Raw genomic sequence first — 27,696 nt, forward strand, 5'->3', positions numbered from 1 at the left:
TAGATATTATTCCCTCCTATGTCTGCTGTTTGTTTTGTTCCACTGCTCTCCCTTTCTCACATTCTAGTGCTGCTCTCGGGGCTGCAGACCAAGCTCCAGGCACGGAATAGCTACAAAACAAATGCTAAGGAAGATACGTATTAAAGAAAACCAAAAACTTTCTCACATAAAAAGCTGTCAAAGAAATCAGGCACCGTGCCAGCCCTTTGGCACAAACCCTGCGTGCTAATTTAATTAGATTCCCTTGAAAATCTCAGCTAAACAACCGCAGCAGCACAAGGTTTTGTGGGTTTGTCAGAGGTACGTGTTGCATTGTGTTTAGTGAATGCACGTGTGCGGGGAAATACAGCACTGCAAATGAAAACGCTCCCGTAGAATCGCATCAACACCGATTTTAACGAACATTTTGGCAACAATGACTTCAGAAGTGCCCTTGGATCAAAACTCTGCACAGATAGCTGCTTTGTGTGCATCAATGACTACACCACTGTGACACTTTCTGAGGGGTTTTTTTTGGCCAAACGGAAAGCCTTTCAACAATACTGCTTACACAAACTAAAAACTATTAGTGGAACAAATGACTTTCACTCTAGATTCCAACTGCGGATCATCATGTTAATTTTTTTTGTATCTTTCTTTAATTTCTGCACAGATGAGCAGTATTAAGCCCACATGGAGGGTGTAAGGATTCATGATTATTTGCTGGGCTGCACGTGCAGCCCGTTGCGCTGAGCAGAGCCCCGGCCCGGCTGCAGCACGCTCAGCACCCGCGCCGCTGCAGCGCTCGCGCTCCCCACAGGAACACGTGCGACAGTTTCAGCTTCCGTCCCCTGCAGAAGTTGTGTCCTGCACCTCTATACTTCAGGCAACAGCCTATAGAATGTGTTAAGTGTTTAACAGGACAGAATGCAATCATTGAATAATAGTCTGTTTTTTCCCCTCAAAAATACAGTATTTTTGCCAACAAATACACCTTTCATTTCGCATTAGCAGTTCGACTCTCGTAACTGTGTAGAAAGCTTGTGAACGCCGCAAGAGGATCCCGGAGGCACAGAAAGTCATGGAAACTCAGGAGCTGCGAATGGACAACAAGAAAGGTACCTACCTAACCATAAAATCTAAATATTCTTCCACTCATCCACCAACAGCAGGGAGCTCATTTGCTTGGGTAAGAGCACTGGACAGTGGGAGGCATATTAGCCCTTCATATAATCAGCGTGAGGATCAGCAGAGCATTTTAAATATATATATAAATATATATCTACATACACTGCGCAGGTGCAGAGTTGAAGCAACTGCATAGAGCTCCTTTCCCCGCAGGATTGTCCAGCAAAGCCCCACCTGCACGCCCTGTGCAATAGTGACCATACAGCAAGTGTGGTAACAGAAGCAGAGCTCTGTACAAACAGCAAGCATCAGGGAACACCAGGCAGATCGGGGCGGATTCAAAAGGCTGCTTTACCGCTGAATACCAACAAACAAAGTCTTATGACTAAAACTTTTCCTAAGCTGAATAACTTTGGTGCAAAGAACTGATACTTTTTTATATGTCATTTTATACAAAGTTCCCTAGATTCAAAAATATCTGTTCTTCCAGTCATTCATTCTATGCAAGTGCCATGATCTAGTCAATGGACTGGAGTTGGACCAACGGTTGGACTTGATGATCTGAGGTCTTTTGCAACCCAGTTGATTCTGTGTTTTTAGAAATGTATCGCTTTTTTTTTTTCCAGTTTATTCACCTGTTAACTGATTAAAATTATAATATGATAGCACAGGTTTAGAACAATTTCTTTTCTTGATATAAGTGAAATCCTGAGTGAACCTTTAGGTTACCCACAAGTCAAATCAGAGCTGAGAAATCTGCTCTGCACTCTCAGGCCAAGCCTCTGATGGAAATGAAGATTCTGCTGCTAACAGTATATTCAATCCATGCAACCTTGCAGAGGTGAGCAAAGGATCCAGATTAAGAAGGTTTCATTTCTTCATTTTCATTAAATCACTTGGGATCATTTAATATTTTTATTTCCCTAACACAAATCATTCATCCACAAACTGGCTGTAAACATCACTGTACACGACTCACAGATCAGTTCAGATTTACACCCGTGCTTCACAGGGCCAAGTATCTGCCTCATGTTCCAGCTCCACTGACATGTACATATATGTTCCTGAGTCATTCTTCCCTTCTTGAACGGAGGACAACATCTATTCTAATTCAAGTCATGCTGCTGCATTGCACCAATGCTCTCAATGCCCAGTCCATGTATCAGAAAGGCCAGAGGGATGCATGGGCCGTCCCCATTGCCAGCAGAGCCACGTGGCTCCATACAACAGCCCTTCATCTTGGAATCTTCTATTTGCAACCTTAACTTCTCTCTACAGTGAGATTTTCTCTGCAATACATTCTCTTGCACAAATACAAATACAGTCAGAAGAGTATCCCAATATTTTTCCTACGTCTACCTGCTTCCTTTTGAAGTTAGCTGTCATTTGTTTGCTAACAGAAGAAACAAGACCATTATCAAACGCTGTGCCCTGCTCTGCAGACCAGCAGCACTTGGCACTCGTGTTGCCCGCCCAGCCATCTCCATTCCTCCCGGAACCTTCGTGTTCCGCAGGAAAACCCCAAGAACCCACCTCTCACGTACCTTACACAGAAGCTCTGAGACAAGTGCTTGCTTTAAAAGATGCTTATAACTTCTTCAGGTTTCCTTTCCAACAACTGGATTTTCAGGGGCCAAAACAATGGTTGGTGTTGCATCAAACACACTTTAATGACAGAAATAGCAAATTTAAGTTTGTTTGAACCAAACATGAACATACTATTTTTCCCCATGGTCACCAAGCCTAAAAAGTTTGCTTATTTTGTATAAAGCATCGTACTTGCAACATGATTCTGTACTTGTAAATAACCTCACCCTGCAGCTCAGTGATGCAGGATAAATGTGCTGCGGTCTGGGTACGTACCTGCCCTCTTGCCTTCCGTGTACCCCATGTTTATCATTTATTGCCTACCAATGGAAAAAAAAAAAAATACAGGACTCTCTCTTTAGTTGGAGAAACTTATTTGGTACCAATACCTTCTAGAACGTTCCAAAGGAAGGGGTGATTCCAGATGAGTCCCGGGCAGCAAGGAGTTCCGTTTCAGGCCCTCTGTGACTCGGGCACTCTGAGGAGCTGCAGAGACTGTCCAAAAACCCCCCGGTGTGGGTCACAGCTTCAGCCTTCACACACCACTCACACTCACGCGTGTGCTGGAATCCCTGGCTTCTGATTTCCAAGATGGCTCCAATAAATTAAACAAAAAACCACCTTAATTTCACATTCTCTTTAGAAAGATAAGACCCTGAAAGCTAAATAAATCATTGGAAACAGCCATGTAAGTGTTTCACTATTTGCAACCAGGAATTGCTTTCTTTGGCAAAATCCTAAATGAAGCATTTCCCACCTGAAATATTTCACAAGAATTTTGTAAAATATCTTGCCTGAATAATACACATAGCATCTTAAACACATGCATATTAAACATTTACAAGGATGTGCATCATTTACAGCCCAGATCAAGATGCAAAACGCTCACAAACTCCCGACACAGCCCGGCTGGTTCCAGGGCTGGCGGAACCGCCGCTGCGGCACAACCGGCCGCTCGAGTGTTGGATCAAAGCAAAAACCCTCGGATGTGTTTCCATACAGCTCCCGCGCCCAGAGAGAGGATCCAAATGGGTCTCTCTCAGGGCTTATTTTGCCTTATTAAGAGTTATTTCAGAAAATGAGAGATTTGTCACAATTTGTACTTCAAACTTTAGGAACAGGAACATCCAGAACTTGTTTCCTAATCTAATTTCTAACAGAAATTGTATATCAGAGGCATTAAATTTAATATTAGAGAATCCGAGCATGCATCCCCTAGTTCTTTCCATTGCACAGCCAAATAATACCGAGTGCTAAGTATACACGCTATTAACTGTTTGACCACTGAAATTCAGAGTCACAGTGTTAACTGCAAAATAATTAAAAGAATGCAAATATTATATGGAAAGTCATGAACTTCCACTGCCCCAGAAGTTCAGCAGATCCTCCTACACCAGCAGATGTATTAGAAATGTATTAGATGTGTTGGAAATAAGCCTGTGAGAAGTGATATAATACAGCCTGATTTCCAGTGCCTCATTTTAGGTCAAATAAAGCAGCTTTCCATTCTTGCTTCCAGTGGAGGCACTAACATGGTCTATCTCCCACCTCACAAAATAAAATACGTTTAAAAAATGGGGGGAGGAGGGTGGAAAGAATATTTCTTCTGAGACTTCTGCCCTTGGAAAACAGCTAAAATTGGCCAATAGCTTCAAAGGTAGGGGGTTGAAAAGGAAAAGGAAGACAAGCAGGTACAGAGAGACAACCTTCATAAACCAGGACTAAAATATTTATTTCAAAATACAAGCCTTTTCAAATCTATCTCATACATATGAGACGAAACTTGCTCGTTTATGTAAGTTCTACAAAGTCCATTGGCTGGATATCCAGCAGGCCGGGTGGGAGCTCTGTGTGTGTTGAGGTTCTTTGGCAGCCCTTCCCACCCCCTTTGGACGTTCCAGGTTCCACGGTGGCTCACAGCGCACACAACAGCTGAGCCTGCAGCCCCATCTGCCTTGGCAGGTGTCGCTACAATGTTTGCCCCCTGCAGGTACTGAGATATCCTTGTGTCCTGGCTTTGTTAAAAACAAGCTTCTCTTTTAGTGAATTTGCCTGTCAGCTCAAGCTTCCTATGAGCTGCATTTTCCTGGAGAACCAGATCCATGTTTTGGTGAACACAGCAATGGAATGTGAAGTTACTGATCAGCATGGATGGACATCTCGGGAGAGGGGCGACGAGAAACTGGCGACCAAGAAACTGACCAACTGTGTATAACATCCCATTCACCTGATACTTCAGATAAAAGTGGGAGATCATGAGGATCTGGTCCCTTTTCCTTATGGCGACATTAGGAGAGGGCCTTGCGAGTCGTCCCTGCGAACTGAGGCCAGTGACAGACTGAATCCAGCTCTGGTTGGCTGCAGAGTCCAGTCCAGGACTTCGGGTGCCGGCTCTGCAGTTGCTGAGACTTTCAAGATTGGTTTTGTATATTTTGTATTATTTTCTCTATTTTATCAGTAGCATTAGTAAAACATGGTTAATTTTCCCAGCTCTCTTCTCTCTGTCCTTCTTTCCCTCCCAATCGATCGCCTGTGCTGAGTGGGAAGGGGGAGGGGGGGCTGAAGGGGGAAGGAGGAGGGAAGAGGGGTTAACAATATATCTGCCAGGGTTTGACTGTCCCCCTGCAATCAAACCTCGACACCTTGAAACCAGAACTAAGTGACGTGAGTATCGTGACAGCTGCCTTTCTTCATTGGACCTTCAATAATCCTGATAAATGCCACCTGCTGTATTCATATGAGCATACAAGATTTAGACAGCAATGCTTTAAATATCAAAATTATTAATTATGTCCCCATGCATGAAAACATGAACAAAAATACTATGAGGAAGACCTGGAGAAAAGGGCAAGGCTATCGCGTTCTGCCCCTCGAAGGGTAAACCTGCAGAGGCGTTTGAGCAGCACCTGAAACAGCAGCTTAACTGAAGACTCACAGGACATGAGCATATAAGAATATTCGCATTTCTGTAGCCCAGAGTTACAGTGAAGGAGCCCGTGGTGGGTGCCCAGCTTTGCGATTCAATTTTTACTTATTTTCTTTTCTTTCCTCATAAAACTGAAAACCTTTGCTAGGAAAAAAAAAAAAAAACAAGTGCACCAAACGATAAGCCAAAAATAGAAAAAATCTTTAAATCCCTCAAACAATTATTATTTACATTATAAAGCAATCTACATAAATTACACAATAGCAAATAGTGAACCTTAAATGTTTGGAAATGATGGGATTTCAATCTTCAGTTTTCCAACAGTTTTCAGTTCTTGTAAGTGTTGAATTTCAATCCCAAAAGTAACCGGAAGAAAGATTCCTACCCTGCAATGAGAATTTCTCTCTTCTACGTGATTCATCATTGTATATGAATGATAAAAACACTGCTTTATCTGGTCTTACATGTATTACATTTTTTTTAAATATTGCTTTTGTACTACCCTGCTTTATTGCAAATATTGGTACAGTAAACATGATAAAGAATTACAAACAAATAATCAAAACTTAAAAGCAACTCAGATTAATGAGTTCTATAGGTGACTGTTCACCTCATCCAGATAGTGTTCCTTTCCACAGAAAAATTAATTTCACAGGGCAAAAGTTATGTATTACTGCAGGAAATTCCATGCCTTAAGGACGAAGGCGTTAAGGGACATTCATGTCTGAACAACCACTAACAGTTGCTGGCACTGCTCCCTCACAATCTGTGTTTTCTTCAGGGAGGTTCCTCCCCACATGATTCAATATCACCACACAAAATAAAAATCTCCAACTAGCAAGGAAAGGTCTGGGGAAGCCACCACACAGGCAGGAATGGCCATCACAGCCCCACGGGCACACGCGGTTTGGGGGGCAGCTCCACAAGTACCTGCAGCTCAGAACCCCGGGGATGCTCCACAGGCGCTGGGGCCGTGCGGAGTTCCCATCACAGGCCTTCTGTGCTCTTGTCACTGAACCACACAGTGTCAGGGACTGCAAGGGCCCTGGAAAGCTCATCCAGTGCAATCCCCCATGGAGCAGGAACACCCAGATGAGGTTACACAGGAAGGTGTCCAGGCAGGTTGGAATGTCTGCACAGAAGGAGACTCCACAACACCCCTGGGCAGCCTGGGCCAGGCTCTGCCACCCTCATCCCCAACAAGTTTCTTCTCAAATTTAAGTGGAACCTTTTGTGTTCCAGTTTGCACCCATTGCCCCTTGTCCTGTCACTGGTGTCACCAGAAGAGCCTGGCTCCATCCTCCTGACACTGCCCCTTTCCATATTGATCCCCAGGAATGAGTCCCCCCTCAGTGTCCTCTTGTCCAGCTCCAGAGCCCCAGCTCCCTCAGCCTTTCCTCACACGGGAGATGCTCCACTCCCTGCAGCATCTTGGTGGCTGCGCTGGACTCTCTGCAGCAGTTCCCTGTCCTGCTGGAACTGAGGGGCCACAGCTGGACACAATATTCCAGGTGTGGTCTCCCCAGGGCAGAGCAGAGGGGCAGGAGAACCTCTCTGACCTACTGACCACCCCCTTCTAACCCACCCCAGGTACCATTGGCTTCCTGGCCACAAGGGCCCAGTGCTGGCTCATGGTCACCCTGCTGTCCCCAGGACCCCCAGGTCCCTTTCCCCTACGCTGCTCTATAACAGGTCATTCCCCAACTTATACTGGAACCTGGGCTTGTTCCTGCCCAGATTCAAGACTCTACACTTGCCCTTGTTCTATTTCATTAAATGTTTCCCTGCCCAGCTCTCCAGCCTGTCCAGGTCTCTGATGGCAGCACAGCTTCCAGTGTCACCCACTCCTCCCAGCTTGGTGTCACCAGCAAACCTGCTGACACTCTATTCCCTCATCCAAGTCTTTCACCCACTCACATCTCTATATATCATAGTTTTCATTTCCCTATTCCACGATAAATTTTTCAGCTACATTTAGAGAAATTTTTCACCTTTCTACTCCTTTTTTCATACTCTCTGCCAGGGACAGGGTGAGAAGGCTAGCACAGTAGATTTTAAACAAGGCAGAAATTAATTAGCCAGTCCCTAATAAACTACCCATTTACTTCTGCTTTTTCAGTGGGCAGAGCATCAGCGATAGGAGTTTCTCCCTCTCCGTTCAGCAATAACTGTGCCACTGCAACAACAGACAAGCTCAGAACAAAACAACAGCCCCAAACTGGGAACACCTAATACTGTAGCCACAGACTAAGTGCAGACTAAATTCAAGCCACTTTATTTCCAAGAACAATTAAAAAATTAACATTTCCCTCTTCAGTAACCATGTGAAATAAAGCCGTGTGCATCACAACCAGCTGTAATTCCCTTCCTGTGATGCGATTCCCAAAGCCACTGACACAACATATATGTTCTCACCAATCTCTTCACAATTGTTCCTACTGCAAAGAAATGGTGGAGAAAAGGTTCTTCACTCCCTGAACCCAATTATTTAAGCAGCAGGAAATTAAAGGAAAAGAAGTCTATTCAAGTTGAAACTGTAAAATGGCATTGTTATTAATCCATTTAGAGACACGTAGACCAGCTGAATGCGAAATCTCTGCGATGCCAGTCACAAGTGAACACAGTCAAACAGGCACAACAGCACAGAACAGCTGACATTTCACAGTTCCTGTTCCAGGAAATGAAGGGTAAACAAGCTTTCTCCTGTGTGTTTAGAATGGCTGATAATGTTTATTAAATTTGTGAAGAGTGACACTGTAAACAGGAGATCAAACCAGGGCTTTCAGATAAAGCTGCAGGAGCAATATGAACACTGGAGCACAGCCCCAGCGCTGGCAAAAGCAGCTCGGAACAGGAGCCGGGGCTGAAAAGCCTTTTGGAGAGCTCTCCTGCATTTGACAACGTGCTCTCTGCTCTTCTCAAACCTTAATGCTTTGACATCTCTGATCACTTGATTCCTTCTCAGCTGCCTTCAACACTTTTCAGCCATTCCCCCAGCTCCCGGCCTTTCACTGAGCTCTCCCTGGATCTTGCTGGCTCTGCCCCGATACGGCTCTGGCTCTGCCCCGATGTGGCTCTGGCTCTGCGCCGATATGGCTCTGGCTCTGGTTCTGCCCCGATATGGCTCTGGCTCTGCCGCGATATGGCTCTGGCTCTCCCTTGATATGGCTCTGGCTCTGCCCCGATATGGCTCTGGCTCTGCCCCGATATGGCTCTGGCTCTCCCTCGATATGGCTCTGGCTCTGCCCTGATATGGCTCTGGCTCTCCCCCGATATGGCTCTGGCTCTGTCCTGATATGGCTCTGGTTCTGCCCCGATATGGCTCTGGCTCTGTCCTGATATGGCTCTGGTTCTGCCCCGATATGGCTCTGGCTCTGCCCTGATATGGCTCTGGCTCTGCCCCAATATGGCTCTGGCTCTGGTTCTGCCCCGATATGGCTCTGGCTCTGCCCCGATATGGCTCTGGCTCTGCCCTGATATGGCTCTGGCTCTGTCCCGATATGGCTCTGGTTCTGCCCCGATATGGCTCTGGCTCTGCCCCGATACGGCTCTGGCTCTGTCCCGATGTGGCTCTGGCTCTGTCCCGATATGGCTCTGGCTCTGCCCCGATGTGGCTCTGTTCTGTCTCTACCACCTCCTCTGCAGCAGTTCTTCATCTGTTTCCTTTCTTGCCACCGCCGCTCCCCCCAGTCCCCGTTCAGCTCCTGTCTCTTGCTCAGCTGCTGTCTCTTGGTTCCCTTGGCTGTTTTCATTCTCCTTTCAACTCCCACAAGCTTTCTGAATTACTTCCCCGTACCTGCTCCGTTATCCTGTTTTATTCACTGCTTTCCTCTTTGTTACACCTACTTCTTCCTGCAGCATTTCACTCCATCACAGCAAGAGCATTCCCTTTGGATTCTGCACACACAATATTGTAATTAGACAATTATTTCTCCTTCCTGTCTCCAATCTTCTTTTTACCACTCTCTACTCCTTAGCACTCTTTTAACTATTTGCTGTGTGTATTTTGCTGAGACAAAGAGATGTGATCAGAGAACAAATCACATAAGATGACAAAAAATAAAGTAGAATGAAAGAAGATGCTGGAGGGAGAAAAAACAAACCCTTAGTTTGAAAAAAAGGTAGTGTTTTGTGTATTTTTTCATAGCATCAGCAAACGAGAGGTCTGCAGCAGATGGCAAAACACTATGTAATGCAAACTTTCCACTAAGGACTAAAGGATATAGATGTAATTTATGACAGATATTTACCAAACCTATTCTTAACAAGCAACAAAGGAAACTCTATAACCTCTGTCATTAGGCTGCTATGGTGCTTTCCTGCTCTTACTCTCTCCTAAAAATACACAATGTGACATATTTGCCTGGATCCACAATGACTTTGACTCCATAAATATTACAAATAGTCTCACATGTGGCTTAAACAAAAAAATAGGGTATTTCAGAGTGATCTTAAACACATTTTTAATCCACTGACGATAAACTACCTCAGATTACTTTACATCCACATAGGATAGGAACATGTATACAGGCAATGGAGTTATTCACTACTCCCTGCCCCGTCAATGCTTGTTGGCTTGTGCTGCTCTCATGAGACCAACTGTTCCTGCACATCCTCTCCAGCCCAGACCCAGCAGTTCCACGCTGGCTCCTCACAAGTTGTCCTTTGCTCCTTACAGCTTTGGGTTAATGTTGCAGTGGCTGCAGAGTGACATGAACCAGGGTGAAATTCCTCCTCTCGTTCTCCATGGGCACCGTGGCCGGTGTTTCCCAGGCAGAGCCGCTCCGGAGGCTCCGGCGACGTGGTACCTGGTGCAATGGCATCGGCGGCTGCTTCTCCCCACCCCCCCAGGCATGGAGCCACGAGCGACCCAAGAGCCGCCTGTCCTGTCACCTCCTCTCTTCTGACCACATAAACCTGCTGCACTTCATCTTTCTTCACAGGTCTTAATTTCCAATTTGTTCTTCTTTGAAATCTGTCAGCGTATTTGACGTCTCCATGTCAGACATCATCAGCATGATGTCCAAATCTGAGCAGTATTTCTGCCTCATTAGCTCCAAATAGCACAGATTAATTACCTCCTGTTTCTTACACACAAACCTCCCGCCAGCACATCCCGAAGCGAGCTGGGCTTTGTGGAAGGAGCAGCCAGGATGCGGTGCAGCGGGTCCACGGTCAGCCCGTGCCCACACAGGCCTGTCTTTGGGATCGGGACAGCATCCCCAGGTCCTTCAAGACTGATTTGAGTTGTGATCCTTCCACAAGAGCTCTCTCCCCAATCCACCCTTGAAGTCTTCTCTCCATTCCCAAATCACTAACAAGCACAAACCCAAGGACAAGCTATTCTTACAGACTCATTGAAATTCTGAGTGTCATTTCATAGTCTTCGTAGCCCTGAATCGGTTTGCCAAACAAATTTATACACCAGTGTATGAACCCCAATAAGCAAGAAAGGACATGATACTTAAATCAGCAGAAGCAATATCTTCGGTACACCGTTTTTTCAGTAAGTTGGATACAAATCTCCAAGCTTGGCCAGATGCAGACTGGAGCACAGGCAAAGCAAATGAATGAACCAGCTAGCATTTGGATTCGAATTAACTAAGTTCACCATCCTCAATTTTCAGTTTCTAAAACTTCGTACTACGAAAAAGTCAGAAATATTCCCTTTGAAACATACTCATTACAGTGTAAAGGTCAAAATATAATGTACATCATTAAACGCACCTCCAGAAATGCAAGTTTTGTTGCATATATAACCTTCTCAACAGCTTATAGTAGCCTCCAAAGGGGTAAGTTTCACCAGCAATGCGCTCTCGGCTCAGATCAAGAGCTGAACTCCATGCTGAGGTTTTATCAAGGAAAAGCTTCTTTTTGTCTAATAGACAGAAGCATTTAGAGAAATGATTAATTGCCATGTTGTACAGAACTTATACCTGGGACTGGGATTAAATTAATCTGTGAACGAAGGAGAGGACCAAATCAGCTTATTTACAGATCTCACGTTGACTTACGCTATATCACATCCTATACTTCGGCATTAGTTTTGTAAAGTTCATAACAAACTTGTGCAGCTCATAATATTAATTCAGAAAACTCTTCTGAAAAAGACTCCTAAAACCAGCTTACAACCTTGGCTACTCAACCTGAAGCACTTGCAGCAACTCACTTCTAGATGAGAGCCTAAGAAACGGAAATTTCATCTTCTGATCTCAATATTCCCCTCTATAAATCAGAAAAAAAAAAAAAAAAGGAGTAGCCAGTTCAACTAAAACATTTCATTTCAACTCATTGAGGAGTCTACAAACACATACTGCTATTCTTTACTATTCACCTAGAGCTCCATAGTCTCCCACTACTAATAAGAAATGTTCTAGATACAGTTATCCAAAACTGACTTCACAGAAATAAGCTACCCGTATCTAAACAAACTGCCTATCATGGCGGAACAGAGCCCCAGTCACACAGTTCTCATTTGCTTTGGAATGTCCAAAGACTGTTTAGGCAGATTGTAAATTCGTGGGGTGCCAGCACAGCATAAGAACCAAAACCTTTGCTTTTTCCTAATAAGCCGGTGCCTATTTGAGTGTTTTTCTCTGTCTAGCAGGGGCACATTTGGGAAAGCTGGTATCAGGAGACTACAAAGGCTTTAACCTTTGAAAATAATCACAGAATCCCAGAGTGTCAGGGGTTGAAGGGCCCTGGAAAGCTCATCCAGTGCAATCCCCCCATGGAGCAGGAACACCCAGATGAGGTTACACAGGAAGGTGTCCAGGCGGGTTGGAATGTCTGCACAGAAGGAGACTCCACAACCCCCTGGGCAGCCTGGGCCAGTGTTCTGTTACCCTTACTGAGAAGAAGTTTCTCCTCAAATTTAAGTGGAACCTTTTGTGTTCCAGTTTGCACTCATTGTCCCTTGTCCTGTCACTGGTTGTCACCAGAAGAGCCTGGCTCCATCCTCCTGACACTGCCCCTTTCCATATTGATCCCCAGGAATGAGTCCCCCCTCAGTGTCCTCTTGTCCAGCTCCAGAGCCCCAGCTCCCTCAGCCTTTCCTCACACGGGAGATGCTCCACTCCCTGCAGCATCTTGGTGGCTGCGCTGGACTCTCTCCAGCAGTTCCCTGTCCTGCTGGAACTGAGGGGCCACAGCTGGACACAATATTCCAGATGTGGTCTCCCCAGGGCAGAGTAGAGGGGAACGCTTTGATTTTCTTCTGCCATGGATTTCAAGCTTCACAATCAACATTACTGATGATCCATTACTAATACTAACAAAAAAACACCTTAAATTGTGACATTAATAATCAGTAACAGTTTCAAAGACTGGCTGATGCACTTTTCATCACCGCTGTCTGAACTGGGTGCAGAGTTTGGAGCCGGGTAACCAGGGGATATTCAAACCACAGCAGTTCCGTGCCCCGTACGTGCAGCACTGGGCGAGTCTGAGCCCTGAAATCCATCCTGCACCGCTACACGAAAAGCGGAGACGTGCGATTCAGCTATAGAGCAACTTAAACTGACAGAAACAACCAACAGACAGCACTTGGGCCCTCCCAGTGCAAGGGAAGCCCCGGCAAAACACCCCTCCCAGCACCGGCTGAGCTCCCGCAGCAGCTCTGGAGCCCACCCAGCGGGGCTGAGCGCCAGCCTGGCTCTCGCTCTCCTTTTGCCCCATTCCTCTCTACAACAAACTGAGCAGAAGCCTTGACTCGGAGCCAGCAGAGCAGTCACAACCTCCCTCCGGCACCACTGAAATGTTTCTCCTCCCACGGTGAATCGACAAGACCTTGACGGAGCCTCTTCATGCTGCAGTTACAAGACTTTCCTTTTTCTCCACTAATTCTCCCAGCTATTATCTAAAATCATAAGGATAAGAAACTGAAACTTGGGTTTTGACTAGGAAAATACACTGATCCTGGGAAAACCTTGCCTTAAAATTTAAAAATAGGATTAGACGAGAGCATTGGTGCAAGATGTGAGTGTGTGGACAGAAGCGGCGTGGGAGGACACACAGAGCAGCTCCAGCAGGAGGGGTCACTCCAGCCAGTGCAATAAGACTGGAGCCAATACAAAGATATCAATGTTTTGATCAACTATCATATTATCAGTTATCAACATTGTCTATGACCAAATGTGCATTCATCAAAATGTGAATAATACAGGCAAATTTAAAAATGCCAACTTCAGCAGTGATTTGTTTGAAGATTTAGTATGGTTATTACTTTGGCTTTTTGATACTCTATTATATGAAATGTGTTGGTGTTATTAATATGAGCGTGATTACTTAGAATACTTTAATAATTATATTGAAAATGACGTATTTTGCAATATCTTTTCAAACTTTGTGACAAAAATGCCTCTTCAGAATTCTTCGTAACCTCCTTTTCAAGGACCATCTACATTCTTCATTTCTATTTAAGAATATAATATATTTCAAGTTATTCAACTTTCTGAAACCTCAACTCTACAGAAAAATACTGAATGCAAAGTTCATGGATACTTGGGATGTTTCTATCGTTCAGCTGTGGAAATGGCAAATTCTTGTTGCCAGGAAAAGAAAATACAATGAATAGATAAAATATTCTTGCAAATACTTCAAATGGAGATTAGCACAGATTCAGTAATAAAAAGGAAGTAGCAATGAAAGATTTAATTCATCCGATGAAATAAAAATAGCTGTGTTGAGACTTAAAAAAGAAGTGCTAAAAAAAATCTGACTAGTTTTGACATACAAACTTAATTACACTCTGATTTTTTTATATCCGTCTAAATGCAGATCCAGGGGTCTATTTTTAAAGATCAATTCTTTTTCAGAATCAGGCAGATCCTGCCGTGCTCCTGGGAGCCCGGAGCGGCCGCGCTGCCCGAGCCACGCTGCTCCGTCACCTTTCTCACGGCACAAAGAACCCAACTGGAGACCACGCTCCCTTTCCCTTCCCTCGGCACCCGACCCAAACGGGTACAACCACCTTTGATCCGGAGACAACACAGCCCAGCTGCTTTAGTGCTTTTCAACATAAGCTTCATATCGGGTATCTTCTTGAATAGTGACATCTAGAAGTGACAAATATATAGACAAATAAAACGTGTATGCTCACATAAGCAATGTGCAATGATGTCTTTTGATATTCCTTTGCAAGTGAAAGTATAAGTTAAGTTGTACTGGTCCATAGGTTTTCATGTCTGTCTTATTTTGTCCAAGATACTGCTCATGACTTTCCTTGTTCGCACAAAAAATATGGTCTAATTACTCACTTAAAATCAGCTTTTTTAAGACATCTTTTCACTCTGAGGCTTAGATAGATACAGTCAATGGCAAACATCAGAATGGGATGAGAAGCACAAACGCAGCTTTTTAAGACCAACTGTCTCCAGAAATGACTTGCACACAAACACCTCAGAACAAGTTCCAAAGACAACAGATAATATTTCCCCTAAAAAGACAATTACGCTGTGTTTAAAGGGTTCCAGGAGAGTCTTCTGCAGGTTACTAACAACTCATCATGCCAGCCCGAGTTCTCCGTCCCTTGGGCAGAGGAGCCGGTGCTGAGGAACAGGCAGAGCCCCCAGCCCTGTGAGGGGACGAGGCTGCGACACCACGGGCAAGGACGCCATGTCACCGAGCTCAGAGATGACGCAGGAGGCGGCCACAGCTGTCGTGACAATCTACACCAAAAACACCCAACCCTTTGCACAACAGTTGGTATTTCTGCTGGAAAGCTCAAAAAAGCAGCCAAGGTGAATTCCAGCGAATTAATTTCTGAGTTCACTTCTATTAACTCTACGGCAAGAGGGTCAGCGTCCTTCATGACGTTTTGAAGTGTTTCCGTGGATGCTACTCAAGTTGTACATTTCTCTAAATTTCCACAGCTTGCAGGAGCATGGGAGGTTCATGTAAAAAAAAACTTCACAGTCTGATCAGTACTAATGACTGTAACAATTGCCAATGCAATTTCTCACACCCAATTTTCACTCAATACGCATTAAAAAGTCACTGTCACCTCTGAGCGACAGCGTAATGAATCATTACCAGGATTCAGAACAAATTTCACAATTCGGCAATCAAAAGACATTTGAATATTCTACTGAGCATTTCAGAGACTGCAAAAATGATGGTTTAGCATTCTCGGGCAAACATTTCAGCAGCAGCGGACGGGGCTGGATGATGTTAGAGAGCACAGCGTGTGCCAAGGAATGCACGCCTCAAAAAACAAAAACCACCCTGTTGCTGACACTTTTCATGTAAGACTCAAACCAGACTGTGTCTCAACAACAAGCACTGCAAGTTCAGTATAAGCACTACTGTAGATACAATCCAGCATTGAATTTACAGCTCAAAATGTATTTGGAATTATTCACTAAATATGAAAGGACTGGTTCCTTAATGTTTGGTCTGCTTGTTTGCCCGCGATGGTGTGGGAGGATGGAGGAGCTTGTAAGGCTGACTGTGTGCTGGTGCAGCCCCAAGCCCAGCGCCACGGGCAGGGGGGCATCAGGGACACCAGCCATGGGGCTGGGGCAGCTGTGTGAGCCCCGGTGACACGCAGCAGCGAGCCCCGTCCCTCTGCAGAGCCCGTCTCAACCCAGCCCGGGGCAGCACAGGAACCAGCGCTGCCCCGCGCTGAGTCACAACCACAGCACCGGCTGCTCCAGGAAACTCAAGAGCAATCCACGGGTACAGGAGAATGGTGACTGCCACAAAGACTCTTCCCCAGGGCTCTCCGTGTCCTTTTCACTGATACTGAATACATTTCTAACTCATCTTGTTTCATACAACAGTACATCAGAACAAGAAATGATTCATTTAACTGTAGATAGTTTCCCAGGTGAAAACCCCAAATATAGTTTTAATTTCCATATATCTCTTTCTTCCATGTATAATTTTTTTATAGTATTTTGGTACTCTGTCACCGGTTTATCACCGAGTCTCATGCCAAGCTTGCCAGCGAACGGGCCCTTTACTGCACAGATGCACCGATCCCATAGCCAGGTCCAGCCCTGACTGTTTACACAGCAGCACATGTAATTCTTATGATCAATAGAATAATCCCATTAATGTCCCAAGCGCAGTGAACCAGATCAGCAAATGGAGCTGGCTACTATGGATAGTCCCCAGAAAGCTGCTTATCTTTATTTTTTCAATCAACATCAGCAAACAACTTCCAGGATATTGACACTTCCTTGCAATTTTCCACTTTTCCATGAATGCTTTTTAATTTTCTCTTTGTCATCACCAAAATAAGCTTACTTAGAGCAAATGTAATTCATGGCAAAGCGGGCTGTTGCAGGAGTTTGAGTATGCGTGACCCGTTTCCCCACGGTGCCACGAGGCACAGCGGGTGTCCCCAGCAGGACACAGCAGGATGAGCAGGGGCCGCCCCTGGCCCATTCAGGGTTTGCACGGACACCTCCCGACAGCCAAGCAAGCAGGGAGACAGCACCCCATGCTGATATTACTGTGAAAAATGCAGTTGTGATTCGTGCTAAGATGTTTAATGTTTACAGGTATAACCAAATGAGGCACGGACTCTGAACTTGGAAAAGGAAAAGGTGGTTAAGTTCTATGTAAAAAGTTATGAAACTTGTTTAGGAAGTTATATTGATAGAGGGAACTAACATTTTAAGGGTTAAGCAACTATATAATAAGGGCCTACTAACAAGCTAACATTTTAAACCACATTATTAATATTTAGTTTAGAGCTGTATGTAACTAATTGTGCTAAAAAAAGCAGGATTTCATTAAATGCCGAGATAAGAAGTTTTACAGCACCAGCTGCAACCTTGAGGAGACAAGATAGCCAAGATTTACAGCAAAAAGGGGGCGCCAGTCTGGTTCCAGTCGGTTTGGTAGCTTGGGTTCCAGCCAGTTCCTCCTAATGAGCCAAAGGTAAAAAGTCCACTGTGACGAAGCTGAAGGAGCTTCATCCAAAGACCCCTAAAGACTCTTCCTCAAATTCACCAAGTGACACTGCGCAGGCGCAACAGGGGAGGGTCAAGGAGGGGAATATGTAAATGGTTATCTGCGACTCATTTTAATAAAAAGCGGGAAAGGTCATGAATATGTATAGGCGTTTCTGGGGTCATTATGAATATGTAATACCATACTGTATTTAAGCACACTTCTTATTGTTAAAACTGTGCATGTTGGGCGGAGTGAATCCCCTGCGCACCCAGCGCTGTTTTGCTTATGCTCTAATGAACGCGTTTTTACGGAACACAAGGAAATGAATGAAACGTTGTTTATCCATAGAAAAAGCGTAAGTTATTTATTTCATTACTCAGCACCTGGGCTCCATGCTCTACAAGCACTCTGGGCTCCTGGGTGCTTTCACCGTTCCAGATTCCTTCTCCTTCACAGGACACGACGGGAACCTGGCGGCTCAGGATCTCCCACTGAAGTCTTTGCACAGACAACACCACAAAAAGGAAAATCCTCTCTTCACCAGTACAGCAAGATGATGATAAATTCGCAATTATTTTTAGATGAAGAAGATATACAAATATTTACAATTTGCTCGTAAAGAGGAGCATCAATACAACTATTCAGGAATTGTTTTGCTGTGCTGGAACAGAGATTAATATTTCTGCCTGGAACCACAGCCACTACAGCTTTCACCATGACAAAAAGCATTACACAAGACATTTTTGGGAGGTTTCCAAAGTCCGTTCATTCCCCAGACTTCATCGCTCCTTAATCCCCTCACCAAACGTAGGCCTTTAGCTGCAGGAGACATCTGAACCCAGAGCTACATTGTATCTTTAGTCTAGACAATTAATTAAACCGCCAAAAGTAATGCACACACAGCAGGAAACATTTTTCAGTTCCTTAATAAAAAATACATTAATGTATTCAGAAATATTCAGTCAATTACAGCTACAACCAAGAGGGATATATTTAAAAGAAATTAGGTTTTCCATGTTAAAAAAATCATATGCCGCACACATGCTGCTGAGGGCGCACAGCACAGAAATGTTCCCGGTTTGGCCTCCCCCTCTTTACAAACAAGGCAGATGCCAGCACTGAGAATATTTCCCGCTGATAAATGTCTGCAACGTCCCTTCATTTGAAGACTATGATGTTTTTTGGTGGAAGCATCATGCACATACCGGAGCAGAAAATCTGGCACTTGGCTTTATGTTTTCATCCTAGTTTTGCAGATTCTGCGAGATACTGAGCATCTTCTGAATATCTTTTGCAAATATGCTGTTAAACACACAAAGACTTACCAGTTGCATATCAGGGACTTCAAAGCTTCTTTAAGTTTAATCCTGTATAAATGAAATAATTAAGTTGCAATGACAGACACCAGATTTCAACACACCATGAGAATTCAGTAACCCAATTAGAAACAAAGGGAACAATTAACACAAGAAAGAAAAAGGAGGGCCTGGAAGAGGGAGAGAAGGAAGCAAAAGGCAAGAAGCTCCAGTCACTATGTGTGCCCCTCTAGACTGAATTTTTGTGTTAGGTTTTAATAAAGCCATACATACACAGCGTAGATCCATCATATGCTATATAACCACATAAACACATATGTGCCATGTATACAGCATGAGTCCTGGTACTCTCTAAGGGCGCTCCTGGTCAACGGACAATCCCACTCGTGCAGGGCAGAACATCTCCCGTCTCATCGCTCCTCAGACGTCCCCGTCCTGCTGTGCAGCTGAAGAAGACACTGCAGCACCTGGAGTCTGATCTGAGTCTCTGCTGGCTCGGACGAGCTCATCTGGAGCTGTTTGGAGAAGAGGAGACTGAGGGGTGACCTCATCAATGTTTACAGATATATAAAGGGGGAGTGTCAGGAGGATGGAGCCAGGCTCTTCTCAGTGACAACCAATGACAGGACAAGGGGCAGTGGGTGCAAACTGGAACACAGGAGGTTCCACTTAAAGATGAGAAGAAACTTCTTCTCAGTAAGGGTAACAGAACACTGGCCCAGGCTGCCCAGGGGGTTGTGGAGTCTCCTTCTGTGCAGACATTCCAACCCGCCTGGACACCTTCCTGTGTAACCTCATCTGGGTGTTCCTGCTCCATGGGGGGATTGCACTGGATGAGCTGTCCAGGTCCCTTCAACCCCTGACACTCTGGGTTCTGTGACCAGCACCACTGCCAGCCGGGGTGCTCGGTTAGTGCGAGTTCTGCGTTGCTTTACAAACAACGGCTGTCAGTAGTGCAGCTGTACAAAATTAAATTGATCCCATCTCTTAGCGAGCAGCACACATGATTTATGTTGCAACATAAAGATTAAGCCTCTTTCTTGTTTAATTAGGATTTGTCTTGTAAAGTGATGGATAAACTTGTCAACTTACTGCTGTTGATTATACACTTGAAGAACTGGTTGGATAACTTTAATGTAATGCAATTAATTATATTTTGAAGGATTTGCACTGAGTCAGCCTGAAGTCATCCTAGAGACTTTTAGCAAAGGGCTGGCCTTTTCCTGCCCCAAGAGCAGGGCGGAGGGAAGTCTGGGGGCTTTTCACTCTTGGAAATCAAATGTGAAAGAACAAACAGCTACTTCAGAGCACTTCAGAATGTAATAGAGCCCCTTCTAAGTGAAATAACTTCTCTGGCATTTCTAGCAAGCCCCTACCTTATAGAAATGATTCATTACATTTAAGTGGCATGTTTTCTTATTTTGAGCATTCATTTCAAACCTTTAAAGATGCCTTGTCAGATCAGCCCTAGACACTACCTATTAAAATGTTACGTTACACTCGATGAAATATAATTATAGCACTTTTGACATCTTTATGTAGCACACATGTTTAAGTCATATTTTCCTGAATTTATTTTTCTTTAATATAAGAATAAGTTCAAATTATAAAGCTTTAAAGAAGCAATAATATGTCGAGCTAAAATATAATTTGAAAATTGCCTATACAAAACCACACTTAAATCTGTTTTTGAGGATCTCAGCCTAACTAAATACACTTCGGAATGGCTTCTCACCCCCAAACTAATGACATTGCTTCAAAACAAAGCAGAAAATATCACTAGTCTGTCTGGCAACTGCTTATGCAAACTGTCCAGCTGTTGCAATTAATAACACAGAGTTGAGGCACATCATTCTAGGAGAATATTTCCAGAGTGACTGACAGATGGATAAATAACCTACTGACCAGTTACTAGTTCTAGAACCTGAAGAGTTTGCTGTAAGTTTAAACTACAGAACAAAGTGGCCAATCTCTCCGTCAGCATCAGTCACAGCAACACAAGCTCTGCTTGAAGACACAAATATTTATAGCTGTGTAAGTGGACTTTCCAATAACACTCCATTAGGATATAGTCAAAGTTTACCAAAAGAACAGTCATTGTTATTTCCTTTCGCATCTATGTGTCCTTGAGAAACACTAGGAGTCATTGCATCACAACAATGATTGCTGAAACGGAATAAAATATTGTGTGTAAGTGTACATGTGTGTTCACAAATATCCTGTCACAAAAACCACATTGAAGTTACATTACTCTTAACACACACATGCACTCAAGTATTGACGCCTTATTCCAGCACCTTCATCAACGCACGGCTTATCGTTGCCTCCATCCTTTCACAGATGGACCTACCAACGCAAAAAGGGTTGAGTGGCCATTTCCACCAGGAGCACAGACAAACCCGGAGGTTTCTGTGAGGAGACACCCTGAGGTACCAGCACAGTCCACGTGCGGGACAGAACGCAGCTCTAGGACAGGCAGGACACACCGCGGTGTCCCCAGGCCCGGCCCCAGCGCTCCCCTTGCACCTCAGCGGTGCCTGGGCTCACATCGCCGCCCGGCCTCTCTGGGTAGCTCTCAGACGTGACAATTCCAGCATCAGTAACAAAACACTTTGTGACTCAGATATTGATGGCCAACCACCACTTCACAGCTTCTCCACAAGATTAAGCAGTCCTATCTCCTATGGAAAACAAAAGTCATCCCAGTCTATATATAAAATGCAGTTTTCCCCACTTTGCTCTCTTCAATTTTGCCTTCTTGCAGCTGAACCTTCAGGGCTTTCCTCCTCATCTATTCTTTGCCAAGATGAGGCTGTTCCTTTGCTATGGGGCTCCCTGGAGCCGCCGGGGAAGCAGATTCAGTCTGATTTGCAGGAATTTCAGCATGTCTTTGTTGCACACTTCCTAGATACATATTGCAGCTAATGCCCCTGTAAATCTAGTCCTTGAGATTTCAGCTTGGCAGGCTTCAAAAAAACACACATGATTTTGTGAAGGGAACTGGCTCTTTGTGCTGGGAGACCAGTTACAATCTGCGTACTGCACTCTGTCAGCTTCTGCTGGGAAAAAACACCTTTCTTCCAACAAGTACTTCCAAATCTTGATCACAGCAGCTACTGTACAGTCACACTAAATTAGAAGCTATACTTCTATGAACACTATAACACAGTTGTAGTTGTGTTTATTTGCCCTAAATCATGTTTGTTGCATTCTCTACACTTTTTTTGGACACCTGTATTTCACGAGAAAGAGTATTTTGATGACTTTGTTACTAAAAGTAAAAAAGTAAGCACATAGACCTAGAGCAAGGTAAAGTACAAACACAGAACTTCTGTCTTCAAGTAAATTAGAAAAAAATGGGAAATGCAAAAGCAATGAAAAACGAAAGCAATGGGTGGGTAGGTGTCACTGCAGCTTGGGAATCACTAGAGATCTTGAATTTCCCACCCACCTGCACTAAGGCACAAGCCCTGCGGTCACCACAAGTGCTGAAAGCTGCTGCTTATGTTGCTGAAATACCTGATGGACACTATAACCAACTCCACCTGCAGCTCCCCCAGATAAATCGAGTGAGCAGAAAGTTCTACACAAGCAGTACCTATAATCTCTTCTCTCCTCTTGTTTTTTAAAGAGAAACTTTAACGAAGATGTATATGTCATTATTCCACTCCACCTTCAGTCCCATGCATACCTTACATTTCTGCCCTCGGCATCCTGTCTGGGTGGGTTTCCAACAACCGCTCCCAATATCCAAGATTTGCTCTTCAAACAAGCAAATGCAAAGCCAGTACCAACAAGCAGCCCAGCAGCTCAGCACATGCCTCACACCAGAGCGCAGGAGCACACGGGCGCCAGCGAGAGCGCAAAAGTGTACAAGTCAAACCACAAAAATGCAATTAGGATTCGAGACTAGAAATGCAAAAGGTGAGTTGGTAGAAGTGGAGATCCTGGGGTAGAAGAAACTAAGGATCATGAGGCAGTGAAGAAAGGGTTTGACAGGAGGTTTAGTGCTAGGGAAAACTAGAAGAGAAGGGGATCGAGGGTCCTGGAAAAGAGAATTTGAGGGGAGGCACTGAACAGGTTAACTGATGTATGGGGTGTGCTGTTGGGAACTGAAGACGATGTGTTCGAGGCTCAGGAATGGGTTAGAAAGGTCCAAGAACTCCCAAGGGGTCAGTAACGGGAGCACAAGCAGACTACCTGCAAAATCCTCGAGGGTACTCGAGGCAGCAGGGACGGACAGATTGAGCACCCTCAGCACCCAGCACTCCCAGGCTGTCCTTCTCCCCTATGGAAACCCACTGCCATCATGTTTATTCTCTCTAATTTAGCTGTTAAAGTTGGATGACAAGCGGGCAAAAAATCCATGGGCTGTAGAGTCAGGAAATCCCAACACACAAACGTGTAAGTGCCCCCGGGTCAACCGCAGCCCAGCTTCCTTACATTACCCCAATGCAGGCAAAGCGGCTGAACTGGCAAACACGGCAGCGTTACCCCGGAGCAGCAGCTGCCACGGCTCTCGTGAAGCTGCCGTTCCCACCGGCAATGCTCAGCTACTACTCCCCAAAACATGCAGGGAATTTGGAAACCTCTTGGAAGTATTTATTATATCTACAAAGATTGCGACATGGCTTCCAGTCCAGGTGAACACACATACGCCTGTTTTGTTATTGTCTGTGTTTCAACTCCCAACACAGGGTATTTTTGTTCAAGCTGGCCTGGATTTCCAGTCTATAATACCAGCCTTGGCAATCTCATCAGCACCCCTGTGCACTTGGGGCCTACGCAAAACATTTAAGCTCTTTCCTAAGGTCTGAACAACCAATCTGCCTTGTACAGATTTATCTTCACCTTTAGTTAAGGGTGGCAACATAGGTCACTCCTCACATGAGCCCACAAGGTGTTTTCACTTCTATTTCCACAAATGTGAGCTCTACAAAGGCCAGCTGGGGACTTGTTTCAATATGCTTGTCTAAAATGTGCAACTACTAGCAACAGAATCTCTCCAAAGTCTGTGTTCAATTTACACAACGTGTACTCATAACTGAAAAATCATCTTTGCTCTCAGAATGCTTACTGGACTCTTTTTGGCCATAATGGGTGTTTTAGGATCTGTGCTTTTACCAGTGTTGTCACACAGATGGGACAACCTTTCTAAAGGCTTTACTGGAGGGTGGTGACTTGGCGCACAACCCACCGCTCCAGCTGCAAATGCTGCTGCAAAAAACCTGTGACAACCAGAAAAAGCAAAAGAGAGGAAGCTCCTCGAAAACACAGGAATCCAGCTGTGGGGCTAATGTTCAACTCTGTTTCCATGGCCATCTTTTTGCACCGGTAAATCTCAGAACATGACACCAGATTCCTGGAGACCACCAGCCCGGCCAGCTTAAAGCCAGAAACAAAATCACTCCCTATCACACTTAGGCCCAGGAGGCCAGGTAATAAAGAGGCGCCACATCACCACTTTTCTGCCCCAGTAACTTCTGTTTAACTGCGTCCTGAAGTAATTTCTGAACATAAATTTAAGACTTCCATATATAGTGTCTTTTTATTATCAACATAGAAAACGCACACCAAGGTAGACAATTTGAAATAACCTCCTCTTAACTGGATTCCTCATTAAAACATCAGTGTGAGGTTTGGGTTTAAAAAAACAAAACCACATCACCACCGCCACATAGATTTTTTTTCCATTCCTGCAAAAGCATAACACGAGGCTAAAAAGAGGGAGGGTTTGACTATTGGTGTAGATCTCCTGCTTCATTCAATACAAATGAATGGAAAAGGAGAAGATGAACTCTGTGTTTGTGCATTGATAATCCTTACAAATTCAGGGAGTGAAAGAAGAATCCTTGGCAAATAAATGGGACCAGAGTAGCTTTTCTGGTGAAGTGTCAGTATGAGACAGATGTTTCATAGGTTCAGGTAAGATAATATCTCCTTTTCATTGCACGACAAACTGTCTGCAGCTGAGCTACTTTCGATTTACACCGAAGCGTAACAGGAGCATCTGGTGATTGCCGCTCATGTTCCAGCGTGTATGCTGCTTATTGCGACAGTGGGTAAGCATTTATCATTTGACCGCAGTCAAATCACCATGAAACAGCAGCTTGCATGTTTTTCTTCATATTCCCCTCCTCAGATACATCCCCTTCAACTTCTGCCTCTCCAGGCATTTCTAGCATTATGTACAAAGAATGAGGCACTAAACAAATGTTCTCTATGAAACCTTCTATAGCCGTGGCCATTTAAACCAAAATTTGCAGAAGTACATCTGTGACAAAATTTTCAGAGTTCTAGTTCTCAAAATGACAAGAAGATAACATCACGAACTTACTCAGAGCCCTCCCTTCCAACCAATCTAAAAAAATTACTAACTGATCCTGTGTTACCTGCTGTCACGGAGGCCCCCTGAGGTTAGTTTAAGGGACAACAGGGTCCAAAACAGCTTGTATTAAACCGGTGAGAAACAGGGTTTAGCACTCCAAAAGTGACTTGAATACAGGTTTGGATATTGGTTGAGGAAAATTATTAAGGGTCAGCAACTAACACAACAGGAGGTCCACAGAGTGCATGCACGTGGCTTCACCAGAACAATGCCGGAGCCGCCCTGAGTCCGGGCAGAGCCCACACTTGCCTGAGCACGGTGTGGGGTTATTTTAAAGGGACACACGTACTCGTATTGAGTACGGAAAGTGTACACTCGCGATTCTGCGAGGGGAAATTTATAATACACTCGCAATCCTGTGAGGAGAGATACACGTGCAAATGTGCACGGAATATTACACGTGCTTATGTGGAAGCACGGGAGGAAAATACACTCGCAATTCTGTGAGGATTAATTTATACACGTGCTTGTATTGAGCACGGAACGTACACGTGCAAATGTGCACGGAAAGTATAAATACACGTGCAAATGTGCACGGAAAGCGGATACACTCGCAATCCCGCGAGGGTTAGTTTTACTCACACCGTGGCGCAAGGCAAGCGGAGTCTCCGTCCCGGGGGCAGCGGCTCCCGGCGGCAGCGGCTCAGCTCGTGCTCCAAGAGATCCGCGCAAGGGGCGGAGTCTCCACGGGAATCCCGTTTTTATAGGCTGATCAGATCTGACTGTGGGCATTCCAGAAGCTTCTCTGCACCCCACACTGGCTGTGGGTGCCCCTGAAGCCTCCAAACATCCCCCACACTGGCCGCGGGCGCCCAGCGGCTCCCTGGCACCTCTGCGCTCCCTTCTCCTCTCAATGGCCCTGGCCAGGGGCTCTGGGGCCAAACAGAAGCAGCTGTCAGGCTCAAGCAGCAGAGAGAGGGAGATGTGTCTGCTCCTTCCATAGCGAAGGAGGGAGGGGGACAGAGGGGGGTTTGCATTCTGCCACAGCTGCACCAGCCCAGTCCAGCACCATTTCACACAGAGGGATTTGATTTCTCTTGCCAAGGAACGGCTCAGTGCACGGTTGGCCCTGGTTTGTTACTATGGTGGGTACCCTGAGAAGTCACGCTACAATTGACAATTTTTACTACAAAGTTTGTCGCCCCGCTTTCCAAACTGACATAAACATTTTGTACAAAAACTGAAAAACCTCTTTTTTATTCCCCTCCACTAGTTCCTGTCATCAATTTCAAGTAAATCAAACTCACCCATCACGATAGCTGCATTAGACTTGCTGGTGAACACAAAAAAAAGGGATTCTAAACTTTCCAGAGATGTTTGGTATATTGTTAGTGTCGAGGGTTAAGATTGCGGGGTGACAATAAAACCCTGGCAGATGTATTGTTAACCCCCTTTCCCCCCCCCACTTCCCCTTTTTTGCCCCTCCCTCTCCCCCCTTCCACTCAGGAGAGGCGATTGGGAGGAAAAAAGAAGGACAGAGAGAAGAGAGCTGGAAAAATTAAAGATGTTTTACTAATGCTACTAATAAGAATAGAGAAAATAATACTAAATATACAAAACCAATCTTGAAAGTCTCAGCAACTGCAGAGCCAGCACCCAAAGTCCTGGATTAGACTCCACAGCCAACCAGAGCTGGATTCAGTCTCTCACTGGCCTCAGTTCGCAGGGACGACTAGCAAGGTCCTCTCCTAATGTCGGCCATAGGGAAAAAAAAAAGAAAAGAAGGGCCGAGATCCTCGTGATCTCCCATTTTATATGAAGTATTCACGTGAATGGAATGTTATACACAGTTGGTCAGTTGTTCCTCGTCGCCCCTCTCACGAGATGTCCATCCATGCTTATCAGTAAGTTTGCATTCCGTTGCTAGGTTTTACCAAAACATGTGTCTGGTTCTCCAGGAAAATGCAGTTAATATGAAGGCTTTAGCTGACAGGCAAAATTCACTGAAAGAGAAACTTGTTTTTAACAAAACCAGGACATTCCACCCCTTATAATATGCCATTCACTGAATGCTTAGACCTTATCAATACAATCTATCAATACAATCTAATGAATCACTACTACTATATATATATATATACATATGTACATATATACCCAGGAGTAATTAATCTTAATCAGTGGACCATCCTTTAAAAAGTTCATTAAGTTCATTTTGTCACAACAGTCTCCCAGGGCAGGAAAAATGGTACAAGTGCATTTCATGACCACTGTTTGTGGGTTAAAGACATCAACTTCGAAGAAGTTGTCAGGCGCCACTCGAAGAAGCTAGCTCTTGTTTCATCATCACTGTCTTGACCTGAAAGACACTTATTAAATACTGTTAGTACGACAATTCACATCATGCAGTTCAGTATTGAATATTTTCACCTAAACTCAAGTCCCCTTGAGGTACACACCGAACTTCTCCATCCTCAAGCATCACCCACCAGGTGTTGCCAGGTCCCTGGGCAAAAACAATCCCACGA

Source organism: Nesoenas mayeri (assembly GCF_963082525.1).
Source record: "Nesoenas mayeri genome assembly, chromosome: 15".
Lineage (NCBI taxonomy): Eukaryota > Metazoa > Chordata > Aves > Columbiformes > Columbidae > Nesoenas > Nesoenas mayeri.